Raw genomic sequence first — 22,784 nt, 5'->3', positions numbered from 1 at the left:
TAAACTCAGATTATTATTTTTGCTTGCTTGCTACAAATTCAGTTGCCTTGAACACTTTCAAACCAGGTGCAGTTCAAAAGGATTCTGACCATACTCACTAGGCCATGGGTAAGTAGGGTGTGATTGATAGGGAAATATGCCTTAAAACTACATGTACAGAGGACAATTAGCTGAGCCCCTTCAACAAGACAAAGCGACAACCCCAACAAACCTGTTTAATCCAGTCTCTAAATCAGTTCATTCTAGCAACATTACCTGTGCAAATTCCTCTCCAAAAGAGAGAAACCGGGCTGTGCTATGTGGGTAGAGATCCCAGACGCTCAATAAAGGTGGGGCACAGGTTCTGTTATTGAGTCAGCCTAGATGAGAAATTACTGTCTGCACAGGAGACTCATGGTGCATTGGCACCGGGCCACAATATCTCTCATTCTCTCACTTTCTCGCCTTTGCACTGAGACTGGCATTCTACTGACAACAGGAGAGGCGGTGGGGGGCGGCGCATTAGTCCTACCCGCCAACGGTATACCCCATTCCATTTTAAGACACCATCTCCACTCTTCACAGGCAGGAGATGGTTGGTGAACAAAGCGACTTGCTGGAATTGAGAGGCTGGAGAAAGCGCATGCTCACATACACACACAGACACTCTATTACATACCCAGACATACACACACACATTTCTCTATACCCACACACACACACGTTTCTCTGTACCCACACACATGCACCTCTTTGTACCTTATCAGTGACTTACATGGGCCTTTCCTTTTGGGGGTTCAGGATTTCCACCTCCATGTATCCCGACTTGTTTCCCCGGCCGAGGTGCAGTCCTTGAGGGCCTCCATCATTGGCCGCAACCTGTGGGAGTCCATGAAAGGTCCTGCTTGCATGCCATTGTACTGGAGGCATCTTTTGACTAGGATATTGGTCTCTTTTATCCACTGAAAGAACATCCTTTAGCCATCTTGTCCACTTATTGACTATGTGTCTGTACAGACACTGTACGAGCTTGCAAACAAAAAGTAATTATCTTCAATAGCTTGGTGGCCCAAACTGTCTTAGGGGACACAAAGTGACATGCCAGGTTAAGTGACATAATCGTAGACACCTAAACAGAGACAAATGATCTATCTTATCAGTGGCTATATTTAAACCTGTCTGGTCCACGCCTCAGCGCTCAGTTTTGCTACGAGGGAAACATGGCTGTCTGCTTATCTTGTTTGGCTGTTGAGGGCTTGGAGTGTTGGCAGCAAGGGCTACCTTTCACAAATTGTCCCAAATGTTGGCAGGGGAGAGTTTATAAATACCTAACCTCTCTAATAAGAATTCATGTTGTGGTAGAAAATGGATGGATGGAGCGACAGTTGGAGCGAAGAATGAAGCGAGGGATGGATGGATGACTTGTACAGAAATTGTGGCGCTACAGAGGGAAAGCGGAAACGAGGTCAATATACAAACATTGGGCACGTATAGCATCCATAACCACAGGCAACATGTATTGATCAGAGAACCCAGTCAAACATGAGGGCTTTCTCTTTTACGGTAGGTCGCCTTCCAGATGACGGGGTCTCACACACCATCAGCCAGGGATATTTTGATTACATATGAAGATAGGAACGTCAAACTTTAAACCAACTTGCCTAAATTATTTATTGAAGGCATTTCTTCTGGGACATTCTCAACGTGGCTATTTTTGACTTGACCCTCTAATGTCCTAGATAAAAATCCCTTTTAGGAAGGGTAAGCTCTTTAGATTTTGAGATATTATGTAAATACTACACTAAGTATTGAAACTGTTTTAAATAAATACTATATTTAAAAGGCAATACAATTCAAATAAATTGGTGCTCTATTCAATCCGTGTCGCTGAAGCTTTACAGATTGGGATTGGGCTGAGAAATGCAGGGTTTACCGTGAATGCAGTCTGCGCTAAAGCAGGAACATTGCCATTCAATTTGAATCCCGCTGTAACGCTGAATGTCCGCGATACGGATTGAATAGAGCCCTTAGTCTTCTCCGTCATGAAAACATCCGATTCTCCATTACCCAACCTCTGATGCGTCGAACCTGTTTCTCCATGCCTCTCAGAATTGAAGTAATAAGATGAGCCCACTTCTTTCCATAGGATGTTCTTTTATTGAAGGCAGAGGCAGGAGTGGTCACCTGATCCAGAGGATAGTAGATGCATGCTGCCATCAGATTAGAGACAGAGCAGCAGTACAGAAGAGAAGAGCCCAGGGTCTAAGTGAGGGCCTGGTCGGGTTTAAATTGTTTTACTGCCTTTACACCTTGTAATGGGCCTTAGGTGGCCATGACATCTCGATTGGGTTTCTTTTCACCCTGAATGAGTTCTAGTGACGCATCAGGAGTGCACTTACCTTAGCATTAGACTTGAGACTAAATTAAAGGGGAACTGCACAAGCTGATTTGGCGCCGTTTTTTTTGGCTTGCTCTTCAAGAACTGCTGGCGGCCATGACAGAGGCCAAGCGTGAGTTGGCTTGGGGGTGTGGTTTGATGTGGGTGTTTCTTGGGTGTGTCCTTGCCACCATCAAGACACACCCATCTGTCAGACCCCACTCAATCATAATAAACAAACCTCCTGCAGGTCGATGCCACATAGTCCGTTTTCAAAGGGATTAGTTGCATTTAAAGTAAAGTTAATAGTTCATAAGGGGTGGCAGGCAGCCTAGTGGTTAGAGCATTGGGCCAGTAACCAAATGGTTGCTGGATCTGAATCCCTGAGCTGACAAGGTAAAAATCTGTTGTTCTGAACAAGGCAGTTAACCCACTGTTCTCCAATAGTCTGTTAATGTAAATAAGAATTTGTTCCTAACTGACTTGCCTGCTTAAAAAAAACATCCACGGTTTGTTTTCAAGCTCTCTACAGTATGTGCCTACTTTGGTGAGTGTGAATCCCACTGCAGGCTCAGACGCTCCCTTACATTCGGAGTATGAACTGACTTTACAGAACTAGCATGTGGTTGGGAATGGTCCAGGACTCGCCGACCCTTGTAACACACTACTGATGATTGTGTTTTCGCCACCGCATGGATTCCAAATGCTTTGACTCCAAATGCTTTGACCCTTCCTCGGCGCTAGCTCCACACAGGCGTGTTACTCACACACACAGGAGAAGATGTTGCAAAGAAAACACAGCGTGACATGATTGTGATCGATGCAAGCTGTCCCAACGAAATCTCAGCATAATTTGGCGGATGGCATCAGGAGAAGAAAATGCATTAGCCAGAGACAGCTGTCGCCGTGGCGCCCGGGCAAAGGGGCAGCTCCGTTCTCCGCTTCTTATTTCAGATAGAGACAGGACAGACAATTAGAATGATTTACAGTTGGTGCCAAGACCACATTGAAGCCCATTCCCACGTATGCAAAAACAAAGGCAAGGCTACCGGGGGCATAAATGGGGATCCTATAGTATATGAAGACACTGTGAGATGTTAAGTCTTACAGTTGGTGGTAGCACCAGGCTAAACATTTTAAAAGTGCATATGGTTTTCCTTTAATTAATGAGCAAATGTAGCCTAACAATGATTATTTTGCCACTGTCACCTGTTGTTACCATTGTACAAGTTCAAATAATAGAATATATACTAGATCTATAATAAACAACAGTAAACATAATGAATTGATAATTGGGTCATTCCATAAAAAGAGTGCCCTTTGATATTTTAAATAGAAATTGTGCACCAATATTGACTTTTAAAAGCCTGTTATTTTAAATTAAATGCCATTTAATATAGACCATATGGAGATGTCAAACCCACATCTGTTTCACCTGTCCTGTGCTTCTCTTCACCCCCCAACAAGTGTCTCCCATTTGTCCCCATTATCTCTTGTGTATTTATAACTGCGTTTTCCATTATCTGTTGCCAGTTTGTCTTGCCCTGTCTCATCGGTTTCGAGTGGCTGTAGTTGCTGTTTTCTAGCCCTGCCCTGCCCTGCCCTGCCCTGCCCTGCCCTGCCCTGCCCTGCCCTGCCCTGCCCTGCCCTGCCCTGCCCTGCCCTGCCCTTCTGTACCTTTCTGACTCTGCCCTGGATTACTGACCTCTGCCTGCCCTGACCCTGAGCCTGCCTGCCTGCCTGCCGTACCATACTGACTCTGCCCTGGATTACTGACCTCTGCCTGCCCTGACCCTGAGCCTGCCTGCCTGCCTGCCGTACCATACTGACACTGCCCTGGATTACTGACCTCTGCCTGCCCTGACCCTGAGCCTGCCTGCCTGCCTGCCGTACCATACTGACACTGCCCTGGATTACTGACCTCTGCCTGCCCTGACCCTGAGCCTGCCTGCCTGCCTGCCGTACCATACTGACACTGCCCTGGATTACTGACCTCTGCCTGCCCTGACCCTGAGCCTGCCTGCCTGCCTGCCGTACCATACCGACACTGCCCTGGATTAGTGACCTCTGCCTGCCCTGACCCTGACCCTGAGCCTGCCGTACCATACTGACACTGCCCTGGATTAGTGACCTCTGCCTGCCCTGACCCTGACCCTGAGCCTGCCTGCCTGCCGTACCATACTGACACTGCCCTGGATTAGTGACCTCTGCTTGCCCTGACCCTGAGCCTGAGCCTGCCGTACCATACTGACACTGCCCTGGATTACTGACCTCTGCCTGCCCTGACCCTGAGCCTGCCTGCCTGCCTGCCGTACCATACTGACACTGCCCTGGATTACTGACCTCTGCCTGCCCTGACCCTGAGCCTGCCTGCCTGCCTGCCGTACCATACTGACACTGCCCTGGATTACTGACCTCTGCCTGCCCTGACCCTGAGCCTGCCTGCCTGCCGTACCATACCGACACTGCCCTGGATTAGTGACCTCTGCCTGCCCTGACCCTGACCCTGAGCCTGCCGTACCATACTGACACTGCCCTGGATTAGTGACCTCTGCCTGCCCTGACCCTGACCCTGAGCCTGCCTGCCTGCCGTACCATACTGACACTGCCCTGGATTAGTGACCTCTGCCTGCCCTGACCCTGACCCTGAGCCTGCCGTACCATACTGACACTGCCCTGGATTAGTGACCTCTGCCTGTCCTGACCCTGACCCTGAGCCTGCCGTACCATACTGACACTGCCCTGGATTAGTGACCTCTGCCTGCCCTGACCCTGAGCCTGCCTGCCTGCCGTACCATACTGACACTGCCCTGGATTAGTGACCTCTGCCTGCCCTGACCCTGACCCTGAGCCTGCCTGCCTGCCGTACCATACTGACACTGCCCTGGATTAGTGACCACTGCCTGCCCTGACCCTGAGCCTGCCGTACCATACCGACACTGCCCTGGATTAGTGACCTCTGCCTGCCCTGACCCTGACCCTGAGCCTGCCGTACCATACTGACACTGCCCTGGATTAGTGACCTCTGCCTGCCCTGACCCTGACCCTGAGCCTGCCGTACCATACTGACACTGCCCTGGATTAGTGACCTCTGCCTGCCCTGACCCTGACCCTGAGCCTGCCGTACCATACTGACACTGCCCTGGATTAGTGACCTCTGCCTGCCCTGACCCTGACCCTGAGCCTGCCGTACCATACTGACACTGCCCTGGATTAGTGACCTCTGCTTGCCCTTGACCTGTTGTTGGCCTGCCCCCTGTTTTGTAAATACACATCGAATTGTATGCATTTGGGTCTAATCCTGAGTCCTGATAGGAGAAATCAGTCAATCAGATTGATTAAAGGCTTGCTAAATGAATAAAGGCTTAAAGGCTTGCTAAAGTCAAGCTTCTAACCCACTTAATCACAAAATGTCTCCAAGTTTCACCATCATTGTAAAGTCCTAATTATTGTGTTGCTTTGACAAAGCCATTTCTGAAAAGCATTATTTATTTCATGTGATAAGTGATTAATTTATGTCTGTCCCTCATTTTAAGGTTAACCTTATGTGAACTGAACTGTCATTTTAATATGGTGAAACAATTCCCTTTTAAATAAAACAAAATGAATAAACATTCAACTAAAAATAACTAATGGTAAGCGCATGCAGCCAAGCAATCCCCTTTGCTTCAGCTGCATGTTCACCACATAACAGGGACAAGCGTGCAGATCTCCTGCACTAAATGATGCCAGGTTAGAATGTAAGGATTATGTGCCTTTATTCTCTAGGAGAGGACTGCAGATGGTTTATTATCAATGTACATACATTGACACGTCGAGTCCAAAACGGGAGGTTTAAAAAATAACAAGGTCATTTTCAATCTTCCATAGTTTCACTTTAAGGTTAGAAGTATAGATCCCCACAGTGGAGGTGTCATAATACCCATAAAACCTAGAGGTCAAAAAGTTTTTCTACCATTAATTTTTCCTATTGGGAATTCTAGAAACACTTCAAATAAGGGCTGTGTTTCGTGTAGGCTTATCCTGGCATGACGTTTTAAAACCATGTAAATCTCTTGGCCAAGGTAGCTTTTATCAATATTTTGGGCTCTATTTACTCTCAGATTAGAAAAGGCTTATTAGCATCAAAGTAGACATCATGCAAGACTACAAATCCCTGCAAGCTCCTGCACGTCATCTCTCGCTGATACCTTTGCTAACAGGTATTGTGTCCATTTAAAACTTGCACAAGACAGAATTGTCATTTTTAAAGAAATAGCCAATGTATTAATTCCTGAATTTAGCTAACAATAGAGAGTTAATCCAATTCTTACCTTTGCCTCGATTTGACAGTCTCGTCGAGATCATCATGGCATTTGTAGTTCTTTATGACAGCCACATTAGCAGATAATCAGCATTTCATTTTTGGGGAGTAAATGCATGCAAACATATTGATAAAAGTCACCTTGTCCTAGAGAGATTTACACGGTTATCAAAACATCATGCCAGGGTAAGCCTACACGAAACAAAGTTCTTCTTTTAAATGTTTCTAAAATCCCCTATGGGAAAATGTATGGAGGAAAAACTATTGGAAGCATTTCCTTGTTTGACCACTAGGTTTTATGGGTATTATGACTCATACTGTGTTACTCTATTAGAAAAGACAATAGCAGTGGTCTAAAATTGAGAGCAGGAGAACACTAGATGGCAGCAAACAATGACTACACAGTAGATAAAACATAGCAGGAGGACAACAAGGAAATATGTTCACTAGACGACTGCAAAGGGACCACTAAGACTCTACAGGAATGGTGAGAAATCAATTAATCCATTTAAAATAGGGTAGGCTACCTAGTGGCCAAGGGTTTGTAAGTCCAAACATTTTCCCTTTGGGAAACAAAGACTACCAGATGGCAAGACACAAGTCCTTACACCATGGCGACCATGCCTACCTACAGGATATGGGTGTTGATCATGTTCCGGCCTCAATTAGAAAAACAGTATGTGATTGTACTGCATTGTACTGTCAGAAAAAGTGGAGTCCTACAGACTGAAAAATAACATTTCCATGTAAAAGTTTGTCACAGACATCCAAAAGATAGATATAATTTATTTTATTGATATTATTTCTTAATATTCTTCCAAATATTTTGTCTTGTTCATTCTGTTGGAGAATTGTATTTCTAAATTGCTGTCCAAAGGTGATAGGCTATTTTTAGAGTACGCAATTGTAGAGACATGATCATATTCATTGCGATTGTAGGAAATCATAACTAGCATATGATTTCGCTGCACTCACATTAACATTTGCTAAGCATGTGTATGTGACAAATAAAATGTGATTTGATTTGACCCGACCCTGGAGGGTGCATCACTATTTTACACTTTGAGGTCAAAGTGACACTGGAGATCTAGCACTGACATTCCACAATTCCACAACAACTACCTAATACATGCAAATCGAAGTAAAGGAATGGAATAAGAACAGGCCTTTCACAAAGCACTTGTGGCTGGAGTGGCAATTTTAATGTAACTGTGCACCAGTGGCATTTTGCACTTCAGTTGTGTACACTTTGTATAAACGTAGGTACAAATATACATAAAATATACTGTAGCGACCCGCACAGACAGCTGTGTGTTATGTGTTAGGCTAGGAGGTGGTTGTGTTGTACTGACCAGTACCCGGTGTTCGCGGGGTCCGACATGTCAATCAACCTGCTATCTGCCAATCACGGGAATGCCTGGAATGTTCTGATGCCGGGCATCCTGGTGGTTGGCGGAGTGGCGTGGAGGGGGGTTGGGCAGGGGGGTGGAGCATTGGAAGTTAAGACCAGGTTCAGCCTTTGTTCTCTCTCTCTTACGTCTGGGCTTCACAAGAGAAGGTCACGATTGGCTTGTGGGTTATCTGTCATCTATTTGGCGTGTGCTACGGCCCAAACAGTAGCCTGTGTAAAGTTGGTTTCATAAACCGTCAATTCGCAAACTCAAGCCTCTGTCTGGACAATTGTTCATTTATGATCTAGTCAGGTCATTACATTGGTGTCAGAAGTAAAAACGTTGATACAAGTTAGCCAGCTAGCTAGCTGACTTATGTGGCTAGCTACCGTAGGTGAGAACGGGATTGAAAATGCTTCGAGGGAATCCGAAAGTGAAGGTGGAGGTAGGGGACGATTATGGCCAAGGAGGTGCGTGTGAATGGACGTCGGGGGTTCTGTCTGAGGAGATCACCAGGGCGTCGGAGCGCAGAGGCCGCTTGAGGGAGGACGTTAGAGCGATGGCGGCTGAAGCGGGCATGAGTGCTTCGTCGACTGTATTTCGCGCGGATTCTGGTGGGCGGACCGGTGGCGACGTCGACGCGGCGTGACGAGGAATCTGGGGCTCAGGATGTAAACAAACATGGCGGCGCCCAGTTCCCGGCTGCGTCCGTATCTGTTAAGACCCCGAAGTATTCCGGTAAGGCGGATTGGGAAGCTTTTCATGCTCAGTTTGAACTGTTAGCTCATTTTAGGGGTGGTCGGATGAAGAAAGGGCACTGCAGTTGGCTTTATGCCTCACGGATGAAGCTCTGGCCTGTTTGATATTGATTAGCCCCGAGGACAGGCATGATTATGGTGCTTTAGTGGGAGCACTGAGGAGGCGCTATGGACAGTGTGTACAGCCCGGGCTACTGCGCTCCGAACTGAGTAATAGACGCAGGCAGCCTGGAGAGCCTCTACGGGTGCTAGCTAATGACATTGAGAGCCTCTCTCGGCGGGCATATGCTCACATGCCCCCCTCCGTGCAGAGCGAGCTAGCACGGGACCAGTTCATACAGGCGCTCTCTCCTACGGAGCTGCGCATACAGACCCAGCTGGCTCATCCTGAGTCATTGCAGACAGCCTTGGAGATGGCTTTGGAGAGGGAGCTGGTGTGGGCTGGTGCTTCAGCTGGGGCTTTGGTGGGGGTGCAGGGAGACACACCCTCTGTGCGAGCTGGGGGGCAGAGCAGCCCGGAGCCGGAAAAGCCTGCTTGGGTGGCCAAAATGACAAAACTCGTTCGGGCTGTGTCGCTACAGGCGGCACGAAACACAAGCCCTGGTCCCAGGATCTGCTGGGGTTGTGGCCAGCCAGGCCATCTGCGCAGAGATTGGCCCATGTCCCCCAGAGCTCAGGGAAACGGCTCGGGGTCCGCATAGACCGGGTAGTGCGGACCCCTGGCTTTCTATCCCAACCACCATCATCTTCAGGAGGAGCCCACCGGCACAGACGGGGAAGCAAGGCTCCACTTCCCCCAGAAGCAGACGAGGGCAAGCGGATGGAGCCTGTTGTTGTGGTGGGCCGGACCTGTGTTGGGGACTTTTGTCATGTCCCTGTCACTGTGGAGGGGGTGCCCTGCTCCGCCCTGGTGGACACTGGGTCCACAGTAACCCTGGTGAGGCCAGATATTGTGCCAGGTTGGACTCAGTGTGAGCCTACAACTGTGCAGCTCTGCACAGTCACAGGTGAGCTGGCACCCATGAAAGGGAAGGGAATAATGACTCTGACAGTAGGGGGCAGGACTGTGCGTCATCCTGTGTGGGTGGCGGCTGTGCAGGACCCTTGTATCCTGGGGTTGGACTTTCTTAGGAGCACAGGCTGCCAGTTAGACCTAAATAGGGGCACACTGAGCTTCCAGGGAGGGACGGAAGTCACCATGGCCCCCCCTAATGTCACATTCACTCAACCCAACAAACCCTTTACTCCAACAGATAAAGCAGCAGAGACTCATGGATGCGCCCCCTCCCCCACAGCTGTGTGTGACTTTTCCCCAGTCCCCCTGTCACCTACGGCGGTGTGTTACATTCCCCCAGCTACCTCCATGACACAGCCCTCTGTGAGCCCGGGCCGCACCCCCCAGCCCAGCTACCCCAGATGGGAGAGGAGAGGACACTGTCTGCAGTGAGGGAGATATGGGGGAGGAACTGTGTTGGTCTTGACCCCGAGCAGCAGGAACGGTTGTGGCAGTTGCTGTTTGAATTCAGAGACAGCTTTGCGTTGAGTGAGGAAGAGGTGGGTCAGACTCATCTGGTGCAGCATGAGATCGACACAGGTGATGCTCGACCCATCAAGATGCGTCCCCGCCGTATCCCGCTGGCACGCCAGGAGGCGGCAGACAAGGCTGTGTTGGAGATGCAGCGGGCAGACTTCATTGAGCCCTCAGACAGCCCCTGGGCGGCGCCAGTCGTCATGGTTCCGAAGAAGGGGGGCAAGCTGAGGTTCTGTGCGGACTACAGGCGGCTGAATGAGGTAACCAGGAAGGACTCATACCCCATACCACGTATCGATGAGTCGCTGGACCTGGTTAGGGGTCCTCCTGGTTCTCCTCACTAGACCTCCGCAGTGGCTACTGGCAGGTGCCCCTCTCCCCAGAGGCCAGAGCCAAAACTGCGTTCTCCACTAACAGAGGACACTGGCAGTTCAAGGTCCTGTGCTTTGGCCTGTGCAACGCTCCAGCTACTTTTGAGCGTTTGATGGACAGGGTGCTGGATTGCATCCCCCGACAGCAGTGTCTGGTATACCTCGATGACATCCTGGCCCATGGCAGCTCCTTCCAGTCAGCCCTGGGGGCGCTACGGCGTGTGCTGGAGAGGGTGGCTGCCGCAGGTCTGAAGCTCCACCCCGAGAAGTGCCACTTCATGAGGAGAGAGGTGTCCTTCTTGGGCCACCGAGTGGGGAAGGAGGGGATCAGCACCATGGAGGACAAGGTAGGGGCTGTCAGAGACTGGCCCACCCCCACCGACCAGCGTCAGCTGAAGAGCTTCCTGGGCCTGGCCTCGTACTACAGGAGGTTTGTACGGGGCTTCTCAAGCGTTGCTGCTCCACTGAACCGCCTGCTGCCGAAGGACAAGGCTTTCACTTGGACAGTGGAGTGTGAGGAGGCGTTCAACATCCTCAAACGTGCACTGATCGAGGCCCCCGTGCTCGCCCCCCCTGACCTCACCTTTCCCTTTATCCTGGACACAGACGCGAGCAATGTGGGCATGGGTGGGGTGCTGGCCCAGGTGGGGCCAGAGGGGAGAGAGTGGTGGCGTACTTCAGCAAAACATTTGACAAACATGAGCGCCGCTACTGTGTCACCCGGCGGGAGCTCTTGGCTGTTGTGGCTTCCGTCAAACACTTCAAGTACTACCTGGGTGGTCTGCCCTTTACTGTAAGGACTGACCACTCTGCTCTCCAGTGGCTCATGTCTTCCAGAGAGCCAGAGGGGTAGGTGGCACGCTGGTTGGAGGAGCTTCAGCCGTATGACTTCACGGTGGTGCACAGGGCAGGGGCACGCCACTCCAACGCCGACGCCATGTCCCGTCGGCCCTGTACTGCAGACGGCTGCCGCCACTGTGAACGGAGAGAGGGACGGGAGAGAGAGCTGCGGGCAGAGGAGGGTGTCTGTGCCACAGTGTGTCGGGCGAGCGGGCCTGTCTGCTGTGAGCTGCAGACTGTCGACGTGGCTGAATGGCGGCAGCAGCAGGGACGGGACACAGACCTACAGCCAGTGCTACAGTGGGTAGAGGCGCAGGTGAGGCCACCATGGGAAGAGGTGACAGCGCTCTCACTCGCGACCAAAGGGTTGTGGTCGAAGTTTGAGAGACTGCGGCTGGCTGATGGCGTGCTACAGCGGGCATGGAAGGAGTCAGCTACGGGAGAGGAGAGGTGGTAGGTGGTGGTCCCAAAAGCATTGCGGGAGGCTGTGCTCCAGAGTACTCATGGGGGTGGGGACTGGACACTTTGGGGTCACAAAAACACTGCGCCGTCTCCGTCAGGGCTTCTACTGGGGGCAGCACAAGAGGGATGTGGAGGACTTTTGTCGCCGCTGTGACAACTGCACAGCGAGAAAGGGCCCCCCAGGCCGCTCTCATGCTCAGCTCCAACAGTTTCCAGTGGGGGCTCCCATGGAGAGGGTGGGAGTGGATGTAGTTGGGCCGTTCCCCACCACAGACAGTGGAAACCGCTGGGTGCTCACGGCCATGGACTATTTCACAAAATGGCCCGAGGCCTATGCTCTGCCTGACCAGGAGGCAGAGACCATCGTCGACGCCCTGACAGCGGGGATGTTCAGCAGGTTTGGAGCTGCAGATTCCATCCACAGCGACCAAGGCAGAAACTTTGAGTCCCGTGTGTTCGCCACCATGTGTGAGAGGCTGGGTATGCACAAGACCCGCACTACTCCTCTCCATCCTCAAAGTGATGGCCTTGTGGAGCGCTTCAACAAAACGCTTGGACAGCAGCTGGCCATCGTCTCTTCCAAACACCAGCGTGACTGGGACAAGCACCTGCCTATGGTCCTCATGGCATGCCGCTCCGCTGTCCAAGACTCCACCTCCTGCACGCCTGCTCTCCTCATGCTGGGGAGAGAGATCCGCACCCCTGCGGAGATGGCGTTTGGTCGGCCCCTGGATAGCCCTCATGTTCCTCCGGGGCCGGAGTATGCCCGGAGACTCCAGGACCGCCTGGAGACAGCCCACACCTTCGCCAGAGAGCAGCTGGTGAATGCAGGTGTGAGGCAGAAAAGGAACTATGACGTGCACACCCGGGAAGGCACTTTGTGGCTGGGGAGCTGGTCTGGGTCTACAGCCCCTAAGGAAAAAAGGCAGATGCCCCAAGTTGGACAGTCACTGGGTGGGACCCTGCAGTGTCCTGGAGAGGGTAGGGGAGGTTGTGTACCGGGTGCAGCTTCCTCCCAGGGGAGAAAGGTGGCACTGCACCGGGACAGGTTAGCCCCATACAGAGGGGCCTCTTCTCCCCAAACCCCAGGAACCCCCACAATTCCCCTCTCTGGCAATGACATTCTCCAGGCACCCACCCTCAGGTGCCGCAGACAAGGCTCCAGACAGCCCACTCCCCCTGTCTCCCCCCCCTGTGTCACCGCGTGGTTCCCCAGAGCCACGGACTGTATTACCCGTTCCCGCTTCCTTGTCCCCCATATCCCTGCCTTCATCCCCTGGTTCCCAGAGGGGCACTCTGCGACCATCACGCAGGCAAAGGAGACCTCCGGGTCGCTTCAGAGACTTTGTTTGTTCCCTCGGGGACGAGGGACTTTGTGGTGGGGGGGCTGTGTAGCGACCCGCACAGACAGCTGTGTGTTATGTGTTAGGCTAGGAGGTGGTTGTGTTGTACTGACCAGTACCCGGTGTTCGCGGGGTCCGACATGTCAATCAACCTGCTATCTGCCAATCACGGGAATGCCTGGAATGTTCTGATGCCGGGCATCCTGGTGGTTGGCGGAGTGGCGTGGAGGGGGGTTGGGCAGGGGGGTGGAGCATTGGAAGTTAAGACCAGGTTCAGCCTTTGTTCTCTCTCTCTTACGTCTGGGCTTCACAAGAGAAGGTCACGATTGGCTTGTGGGTTATCTGTCATCTATTTGGCGTGTGCTACGGCCCAAACAGTAGCATGTGTAAAGTTGGTTTCATAAACCGTCAATTCGCAAACTCAAGCCTCTGTCTGGACAATTGTTCATTTATGATCTAGTCAGGTCATTACAATACTAAAAGCATACTAAGTATGTATTACAAGTATACTTGAAATACACTTACAGTATACCTAAAGTATACTTGTAACACATTCCAAGTATACTTTCAGTCAATATGAAGAAAGTGTAACACAATATATGTAATTTAGCAGACGCTAAAGCAATTTACATTTATGTATAGGTGTCTCCTAGCCAATTAAACTTGAGCGGAGTTGAGTGGCGACTAGTGTGGTCGTACTGGAGCTCTGACGTTGCATAAAATGTTGTTTTATCAAAATCGACTGACTTCAGCACCCAAAGAATAGCACCCAATTACACTTTGTTAATGGCTTGAGAGCAGGCAGAACACTCATCATGGTGTCTCACCATCCACGCCATCTGTGGCTGTAATGAAGCCGCTGTGAGTCGAGAAGCAGGTGTAGGTGAAACGTTTAATAAAACAACAACCAAGTAGCAAGCCAACATAACAGAAGTGGAATACATGAACACAGGGATAATACCAACTGAGGAAGGAACAAAGGGAGGGACCTATAAAGGGGGGGTAATCAGGTCCAGGTGTGAATTATGATGATGAGTGCCAGGTGCGCGCAATGATGAATCCCAGGACCAGTGGTTAGTATTCCAGCACGTCGCCAGCCGGAGGCGAGGAGCCAAGAGTTGACGTGACAGTGGCTTCGTAGTAGGACTCAGTCACTGGACTAGCTAGCTACTCTTCCCTACTACCAAAATGAGGCACCCACAAGGTGCCAGAAACCACACCACACAATAGTAATTCAGGAGTAGCCTTATAACTTATTCCATGATTTCATACGGTAATAGTCATCTGTCATCTCTTTCCACCTCTGCCTTCAGGCTTCTCTCCATCCTCAACCTCCGGACAGTTGGCATAATCAAATCAAAACATTGCTAGCCAGCTAACTTCTGTCTTGAAAACGTGCTGGATTCAAATTATTCAGACTATAATAACAAGCTAAATAAATAGCTAATTAGTTACAAAAAACGTTTGCAAGGGAAAATGCTATACGACCTCACGGTGCCATGGCAACCACAGAACTCATTACGCTCCTCCTCTCTGGTGGATTGATCCACAATTTAACGCAATTAATAAATGCAATACACTATATGCTATCGTAAAAAATAATAACTTGGCTGTGTTGTGAAGGTCTTAGATAACATTAGAATATTGAACAAATATATATTTCAAATAACAAAATAGCATTTTCATTAGTTTATGTTATTGAGGCTTGAGTGGACAGTAGGCAGACCTTCCAATCAACATTTGAGTCACGTCATATAATTAGCAGCTCTGTGTGGGGCATCCGAACCACACATCATTCCAGATACACGCACCTGGGCTGGTGGGGCGAATCTCAACTGACGCACACCACCACTGGGACTGGCTGAGAAGGACGTCAACACCTGGCTGAGAAGGACGTCAACACCTGGCTGAGAAGGACGTCAACCTCCATCCTCCTCTGGTAGCACCTTACACTGGACCAACACTAGACTGTGAATGAGTCTCAGATGGGGTGCCATTTCAGAAAGGGCCCTGGTCAAAAGTAGTGCATTGTACAGGGAACCAATCATATCCCTGTATTGGTCCAAGGATAAAGAAATCTATATTTTGAGGGCACCAATGTTACGTGCAACTTCAACGGGGCTGTGTTTTGTATGTGGACCAAACAACCTTCTCTCAGATCCAGCCATTTGTTTTGTTCTCCACTCTAGGCTGGTTATTGTTGGACATCCAGTCTAAGATTATTACTGCTGAATATAGCATTGAAGGACACAATCGATATACATTTGAATCAATAGCCAAACATACGGACAGGGTAGATGCTGTGTTCCCAGCTACAGGTGTTACTGGTGGCTCTGCTTCAGTGTTGCTAGCGAGGGTCAGCGTCGCTCCACAGAGATGTGCTAAATGCACTACAGAGAGCAAACACATCCAAGGACAAGGTGAGTGGCTGACTAACTTGTGTCAATAGCCTCATTTATACCTAGTTCTTACATGAGTCCTTTGTCCAGATCTTCTCCACATTCTGATAGTGCCCACATTGTAGCCGTTCCAACACATGGTGGTAAAATGTGTCTCATCCATCCAGTATGTCCGCATTGTGAACAAATGTCCCTGTCCCTCCCTGCATTCAAATAATTTGGCATTCTTTCAAAGCAATAATTATTTTAAAGCAAAATATTGATGCCAAAACTCAATGGTTTCATTGTCAAAATCCATCTACACTTGTAACATGTCCAGATACGATGGGTGCCTACTTCCTTTGAAGGCGTTCAGGAAGATCTGGTCACGATCAGATAACTTATTTTGAAAGTCCACATGTTAGCGCGCCTCAACATCACCAAGCAGCCCCTTTCCATGTTGGATCATTTAATTCAACTTCTTTAGGATTGGTGGGTCCCCTGCAGGACGGTTGAACTATCATGCTAATCGCATTAGCCTGAAGTTGTAAGAACATTTCCCAGAACATAGACATCTGATATTGGTCGAAAGATAAAAATTCTTGTTAATCTAACTGCACGGTCCAATTTGTAGTAGCTATTAGTGACAGAATAAAATGCTATTGTTCGTGCACAGTTAACATGAAAAGTTAATACACATTTGGGCAGTCTTGATACATTTTGAACAAAAATGCAATGGGTCATTGGATCAGACTTAAACTCTGCACACAAACTACTGCCGTCTAGTGGATAAAATCTAAATTGCACCTGGGACAGTACATTATGGCGTTCTCTTGCATTTCAAAGACAGGTCAAAAAGTTAACCTTCTACCAGATGTAGTGTTATATTCTCCTACATTACTTCCACAAACTTCAAAGTATTTCCTTTCAAATGATACCAGGAAAATGCATATCCTTGCTTCAGGGCCTGAACTAGGCAGTTAGATCTGGGTATCATTTTAGGGGAGGGGGTCAAAGGGGTCTGAGCCTTGAGGTTAAAGACCTATTTCTTACAATGTCACAGGTACTGTAAATGACAGCTACTTAATTGGTTGCATTGAAGACCTAGATTGGTTATGCTTGACCTCAAATCAAATGAACTTAGTTTAATGTTCTACTAAGTACGTCGCCTTTCCATAGGTTGTCATGTGTAATAACACTGAATTGGTTGGGGACTAATACAGTGGTTTAATCAAAAGACATACACATGGTGTAGTTTAATAAAATATGGTTTATTGTCTTTGATCTTACTACAAATCGGCATTAAAGAAAAAAATAAAGCTAATCATTCACACACCTACTTCATATGCAAGTCAAATTGTACAAACCTGCTCAGTCCATTCCACTCAGACAAATATCATTATTCAGCAGTGGAACATAAAAGTTAAAGTGATGACCATTACCCTCATAATCACATTTACACATCTTAGTGACAATAGCGGTTAATAAGTGAAAAATGCTGTTCAACACAGGGACCATATTGTGCTCATTGACCTAGACGCTGAGAAGAATCAAATACTGAAACACATGATTCTGGACAAAGAAAACAATATAATTGATTTTAAGGGTCTTGTAGTCAGAAGAGAAGCTTCAAAACATACTAGCAGTTTTTACATTATAACAAAGACAGCGGGATGGAGAATCTCAAGGAGAAATTACAACACAATGTTTGAATAACTACAATGTCGCAGAGTTACTTAAACACGGCCAACAAAGCAAACTCCTAAGGCTAAGCTTACACGTGGCAAGCATGGAGATTCCCCTTTCTCAGTAAGACGAGCATACTTCATCGCACCGCATTCATCTTCATATTTAAGTATCAAATCAACCCAAGTGTTAAAAGGAAAAATATCTAAAAAGCACTTTCACATATTAAAAGATAGTTTGGACTGGTATACAAGTAACATTCTCTGAAATGCAGTACCAGTTTTGTTTACAAATCACTGTCCTGCGAAATAAAATATTTGTTATGTTCTGACATGTGGTTCAAGATTTAATTATATTGACAGATTAAATTCTGTAGTAACAGCCAATGAGATCAAAGCAATGACTTCAGTGATCTTGTTCGATCTAATCAGTCTTCCTAAAAACTCAATTCACTACACAACACACTGACTACACCCACTAGCTCTGCCATGAAAGGTCTCCAAACACATCCACTCCACAACCAAAAACACCTGTAATATAAAATCGGGTCACAGAAATACTTTGCATATGTGCACTTTGCTTATGAGGCAGTTCGGCACGGTTATTGACTTTAGTGGTATACAAAATATATGTTCCAATACCTGGACTGGTCAGTTACCCCACAGCCAGGTAGACACAGTATTCCTCATTATCCTCAATATCACCTCATTTTTCTACTTATCCTCCACAACATCAATCCCATTGGTGTCTGGCAGGATGGTGTGTGTGAGGGTGCGCAACATGCAGGAAAGTGTGTGTGAGACAATGTGCAACATGCAGGATAGTGTGTGAGATGAGCAGTGGTGCAGTCAAAGGTTTGAACGGGGGGGGGGGAGAGAAATAGTGCAGCCCTCAGCTTTATTCTTCAGATGCCCAAAGATAGGCCATGAGCTGATAAAAGTGAAGGGGGATGAAGTTGTCCTTCGACACTGATCTCAAGTCAGTTTAACATCTCCCCCTTGTTGTTAAGGTTCATTCCAGATCTGTTTAGGCCAACTTTTACCCCAGAGCATGTGAAATGGAAGGGTTGAGGGGGTCATCGGTTAAAGGTCAGAGGTGACTTCCTAGTTGGTTAGCAGTCAGTTGAGATTTTGGCTGAGGGGTTCAGGATGTGCTGGGCGCTGCAACCCTTACACAGGATGTGACCGTTCAGGGGGTAACAGCATCGCTCCTCACCCTCAGAGGACAGGAGCAGACCACACTCCTGGAGGGGACAAAGAAAATCCACAGGGTCAATCCAGGAACACTGGATTAGGTGCAACTGAGGTGGTCTGTGTACATTTGATGTGATAGCCTGCCAACCTCATTCAACTTGAGTGACCTTTTTAACTAACAGTGACCACTCACCTCACACGCATAGCAGTTGACGTGGAAGTTGCGGTCCAGCGCCACTATACTGATTGTCTCATCCTGGCCCGGTCCGGGAATGATGGCCTGGCCACACACTGAGCAGCGAGGGGCAAACTTCCTGTGTAGGACAGGAAGCACCAGTGTCAACACTAACAATAAAGAGATATAGTCTGTCCAATAGACTCATGTCTAAAACTTAAACTCGTAAAGTGCAATTAAGTATTGGACAGATATCTGATTGTTGTGCTAGTCTTTCAGTTGATTGCCTGCCTAAAGTAAATCAGTGGCGCAGCAGTATAAGGCACTGCTTTAGGAGTCACTGAAGACCAGGGTTCGAGATCTGTGAGGCGGCACACAATTGGCCCAGCATCATCCGGGTTAGGGGAGGGTTTGGCTGGCACGGATGTCCTTAGCCCATAGTGCTCTTACGACTCCTGTGGAAGGCCGGGAGCATGCACGCTGACACGGTCACCAGTTCTACGGTGTTTCCACCGACACATTGGTGCGGCGTGCTTCCAGGTTAAGCGAGCAGTGTGTCAAGAAGCAGCACAAGCTTGGAAGGGTCGTGTTTCGGAGGACGCACAGCTCTCGCCTATCCCGAGACCGTACGGGAGTTGCAGTGATGGGACAAGACTAACTGCCAATTGGATATCATGAAAATAGGGGTAAAAAAATAAATACAGTCAGTATCTGCCACCGAGTACTGTCAGTGTGGTCTGTGTTTCTGACCTGTGGAAGTCATCTATACAGTGGATCTGGGAGGTGGCGTCCACGGTGAAGGGCACGCCGTCCAGGCAGCAGCCACACACCACACAGTTGAAGCAGCGCGGGTGGTAGGCATTGCCCATGGACCACAGGACACGGTCCAGGATGGGCTTGGAGCACATGCAGCAGCGCTCTAGGATACGCTGAGGGGGGAGGGAGAGGAGCAGCACACGTTCAAATAGAATAGTGAGAATGAAAATCCAATAGATACGGATATGGAGAGATGTGGCGATCAACTGATGAATTGAGAGAACACTACTAAAAGGAAGTGTAGAACAAAAGAGGGAGAAAAAAACTTCTCAATACAAAAAGAGGACAGTCAGTGACAGCCACTCACAATGTAACAGCTCCTGCAGTGGCTCTGCTTGTCAATAGCGTAGAACGGTTGCCCCCGGAGATGAGCCTGGCAGGTGACACAGGTGAAACAATCCACATGAAACACCTGCTCCATGGTGATACAGTCGCTGCCGTCGTCAAGGACTTTGTCGCCGCAACGTGCACAGCAACCTGGAAGTATGGAGGGAAAGGGGAGAAGCGAGGAGACAAATATTGTGGAATTCAACTGAGTCTCCCAAGGAGAAATTATAATGTAAATAACAGTCCAGTCAACACAAAGGACATCCAATTTTATTAGAAAGGAAATCGGAACATACCAAAGTCTTCCTCTGTCGGGGGATGATTCATGTCATACACAAACTTCTTAGTGGGCTGGCCCAACTCTTCCTCTGGCCTCGGAGCTGCTGTCCCCTGCTGGACAAATATATGAACATTTTCCAGAAAAATCAGCATAGAGATTTTACTTTCCCATTTAGATCCGTGAAACCAAGAGACTGGAGATACAAGTATTCAAAAAAGGACCATAGTTTACCTTAAAAAAGAGACACCACAAACATTAGATGTCTGAACTCCAGACACTCACCTTGCTGGGCTGATAGGCGGAGCTTGGTGCCGAGCCTGACTGGTGAGTTTCTGTGACTCCATTGGATGTGGGGCACTGGGTAGCTCTCCCACCAAACCTTGCGGCACTCCCCTTGTAACCCCTCTCAGAGTGCAGATCCTGGACTTGGGATGCAGGGTGGCGAGGGAACCAGCCCTGGGGGCCAGTCTGATTCCTGGGCGGGGACCACAATGCATGCTGGCGGTGTGGGGGAGGGGTGTAAGCCTGCCCAGCTTGCCTACCAGTCTGGAAGTAGGTGACAGTTTGGGCTGTTTTGACCTGAAGACTGAATCTTGGGCCAGTATGGGTGGAGGCGGTATTGTAGGAGGCAGGGAAAGGCTGGGGGTAGGATTTGGAGACCTTGGTGTCGTTTTCATCTGGCTGGGGGAAGTACTGGAGACCCTGGTGGGGATGACTGGGGTTCGGGGTGTAGAATGGTCTGTGGACTGAGGTGGGAATCCCATAAACAGCTCTCCCTGAGATGGGGCTCCTGGCTGGGCTGAGGGTCTGTAGTGGTCCCCCAAGATGTATTTGTTGTAAGGCACATTGTGGTACAGCTGCGAAATAATGGATCATCATTTTATGCATTCCTTACAATATAACTAACCAAGGAATAAATATCCAGAGGACCCAGTGAAACACTTTCAGACAGATATGAAAATACACAAAGTCACATGTTTATGTTTTGGAGGAATCGTTTACTCCACAGTCCAACGTAGTCAGTCAGGTAGCCTACCTGTGTGCCGTTTAGTGTATGGCTGTCCTGATCAGCCAGCATGCAGGTGAGTGAGTCAATCTCCGCATCACTGTTGGAGTGGTGTCTAATCAGCTTCTCAGGAGTTTCCCAGTGCTGGGAAAAAGAAAAAAAATGGGTCCCTTCATAAATAATGTCAGAACAGGAGGAGATGGATAGGTAGAGGAAGTGTAGTCATGCATTTGTCCCAATACATTTTTATTTGAATATTCTGAGCAATTTCAGGCTTCATAACAAAATTACATTACTACAAATCTTTGCCTGGAAACTACATTAAACACCAGAGAACTGGACCAAGACAGTGAGAATTCCAGGCTACAGAAACAATTACAACCTACCATCAGCTGGTAGCGGTCCATGTGAAGGTTCAAGGATTGGTCTTCGTCGAGACCTTGGGGAAGTGGTTGGTAGTAGTGGTCATTAGAGTTGGGGTGAAACCCTGAGTCCTCTTGGTGGTGGTGCTGCTGCATGGGCCCAGCTGTAGAACAGACAAAACAGTGCACTTTACATTTACAAACAAGACTTAACTTGTTAGGGCCGTGGTTCCGTGGTGGGAACATAAATCAGCGGAAATGTTGAAGTGCGCCACCTATAGTTGTTGATAAAACTCAAAATTTCATTAAAATGACTTAATAACCACAGGGTACACACTTATCATTAATCACATGACAAACATTTTATTTACATCAAGAACTAATCACCAAAGCTGTTGATGTACTTAGTAGTGTGTCAGGTCCAACGCACTACTCCAAGGCTTGAGCTACAGAATAACAGACTTCTGATTTTCACAATAGTCCATCACAAGATCTCATTATAGTAAGGTTTCACACAAGACAAGCCCAGTGTAATGTAAGGCCCACCACTGTGTTCTTACCTGTGGGACTAGTAGCCAAGTACCTAGTGGCCATTCCTCCTCCTCCTCCTCCGTTCTGGTCATAGACCACATACTTGGGCCGGGTGTCCGAGGAGACCTTCTTGGGCGGCTGTCTGTACACGGCTGGTCCAGAGTCGGACATCTGGGGGACGGGTCTCTCCGGGCTACCAGGAGTCTTCGGGGGCAGCCAGTTAGGACTAGACATGTCAGGGTTCTGAAAAAAAAAAGGGTTGTCGTGATTAAACTGTTACACTATAACAAAACACTTACATGTTGGTATTAATAAGATTCTCATAATACATTTTTAAAAAGATGCACTAATATTTTGTCAAGAAGAATTCCTGTCACTGCCACAAAAACATACTTGCTGATTGCATATTTAGGTCACAGGTAAGCACTGGAAATCCAAAGATGCTTCAACCTGCATTTCTTATGTCAACTCACATACACAGTTAAACAACAGGCTTATAGTTGAGAAGCAGGAAGACAGCGACACTCCCAACTATCAGGGAATTCCAGCAGACAGAGACAAAAGAGTATACCACAAAGCAGGTTTGATGAGTTAAGCAGCTAACTTGCCTAAATAGTCAGAAAGAAAGGTTATTCTTTGGAAAGAACCTTGAAATGGGTAATGGGCTGATTCAGA

General features: G+C 48.4%; 1 pseudogene; it reads right to left on the bottom strand.

Moving 5' to 3' along the window:
• Positions 1-16,983: 16,983 nt before the first annotated feature.
• Positions 16,984-22,784, bottom strand: LOC115133542 (thyroid receptor-interacting protein 6-like; annotated as a pseudogene).

Source organism: Oncorhynchus nerka, linkage group LG8 (genome assembly GCF_034236695.1).
Source record: "Oncorhynchus nerka isolate Pitt River linkage group LG8, Oner_Uvic_2.0, whole genome shotgun sequence".
NCBI classification, from domain to species: domain Eukaryota; kingdom Metazoa; phylum Chordata; class Actinopteri; order Salmoniformes; family Salmonidae; genus Oncorhynchus; species Oncorhynchus nerka.
This window is presented reverse-complemented; position numbering and strand designations above follow the sequence as displayed.